Here is a 1708-nt window from a genome sequence, read left to right as displayed (position 1 = left end):
GTCCTTTATAGTTTTTTAAAATACAGGATCCCATTAAAGGTCACACTTTGCATTTAGTTGTTATGGCTTTTACATTTTGATAAAGATTATTGTAATGGATTATAAACTGTGAGGGAGCAGCCATTTTAATGTGTTTGGTTTGTTTATTACATAGCTGAGTAGATGTTTCATAAATGAAAATTTAGGGAAGTAGTTGCCACTCCTCCCAGCCATTCCTTGGTGTAGCCACTGTAGTTTTTTTTGTTTTTTTTTTTCAATTTTATAACTTTATTTGATGATCAGCGATTAGTTCTCATCCACATTGACTGTCTGTAGATTTTTGAAAGTGGTAACAGGTACATAGGTAACCAAAGTATAGAGCTTATTTGGTGAATCTTCATCCTCATTACGTTTTCTGGACAGCCGCACACGGATTCGGTATGGGACATTCCTTATTCCTTTGGCCCAGACAGCTTTGTTGAGCCTGGTATCAATGCGCACATCTGGAGTTCCCATCTCCTTCATGGCAAATTTCCGAATCTCTTTGAGTGCCCGAGGGGCACGCTTCTTGAAGCCCACTTCATGGATGCGCTTGTGAATGTTGATGGTGTATTCTCGGGTCACCACCTCGTTGATGGCAGAACGGCCCTTTTTCTTCTCGCCACCCTTCTTTGCGGGAGCCATTCTGCCGGGTCCAAGCTGGAAAGGACCACTGTAGTTTTTATCCCCCACTCTCCTTCTGATAAAAAACTCCCTGCCCTGCCATCACGTTTGCATTCATGATCCATTCTCAATCCCTAGTCCCATGAAAAAGTGACTACTGAAGATAAGGGCATGTGACAAAATCAGTGCCAGTGAGGATCCTTCTAAGGATTGATTGATTTACATAATAAGAAAGAGATCTTCTCTTCCCAATAGGATTTCCAAGCCAGGAGCATATAGTCTGGAATAACCAATAGCCATTTCCCCCTAGATGTTAAAGAAAGCCTGCTGAAACAGGAGTGAATAAAAATTTAACAATTTCAGAGGAAAGCAAGCTGAGAAATGGAGTTCATGAATGCTGAGAATCCTGACAACTTTGTTTCAGCACCTAGATCCAGCCCTGCCTGAGTTCCAGATTCATTCATAAATATACTAGATATATAAGGCAAGACAGACTATTTTGTTTATGTAGTTTGAGTTGGTTTTCTGTCACTTTTGCTCTAAAGGGTCCTCAGTAATCCAGTCACTGAGTCTTGCTTTAAGGATAGTTTTAGTCCATCCTTCATCTGATGATAAAGATTAGCTTCTGAATCACATTTGTTTCACTGCCATAATTCCCTTAAGGTGAGGATTCATTTAGTCATGTAACTTTTTTTGAAATGGCTATTGTCTTAGGACTTCTGGGAACCACTACTAAATATAAAATCAATTGGAAATCATGCAACTATAAGGAAAAATATTCAAGGGAGGAAACTTGGCAGGAAATTCCGACTCGGGTGGAACATTTTAGGCTTAAGAGTGAGGTTCCATTTATAATTGCTGCCTTGGATAGTTTTATAATTTCAATTTTGTTCAAAACAAGTTTTTTGAAAACAACCTTCAATACATTTAGAAATAACAAAAAGGCAAGAAACAAAGAAGGCAGCCCCTGCCCCCAACCATATTGAAATCACTAGGAATCCTGGTCAAGCGATTATCTGTGCTGTGCTGCGCCGCGCCACTGCCCTGGAGCAGACTCTGCTGTCTC

General features: G+C 40.0%; 1 pseudogene across 1 annotated transcript; it reads right to left on the bottom strand.

The window, feature by feature from the left end:
- Positions 1-235: 235 nt before the first annotated feature.
- Positions 236-686, bottom strand: LOC706340 (large ribosomal subunit protein eL31 pseudogene; annotated as a pseudogene). Its single transcript, XR_001440753.3, has one exon. The product of XR_001440753.3 is annotated as a large ribosomal subunit protein eL31 pseudogene (transcript).
- Positions 687-1708: the final 1022 nt, after the last annotated feature.

The sequence above is a fragment of the Macaca mulatta genome, chromosome 17, assembly GCF_049350105.2.
Source record: "Macaca mulatta isolate MMU2019108-1 chromosome 17, T2T-MMU8v2.0, whole genome shotgun sequence".
NCBI classification, from domain to species: domain Eukaryota; kingdom Metazoa; phylum Chordata; class Mammalia; order Primates; family Cercopithecidae; genus Macaca; species Macaca mulatta.
Note: the sequence above shows the minus strand (reverse complement) of the source record. Positions and strands in the feature narration are given on the sequence as shown.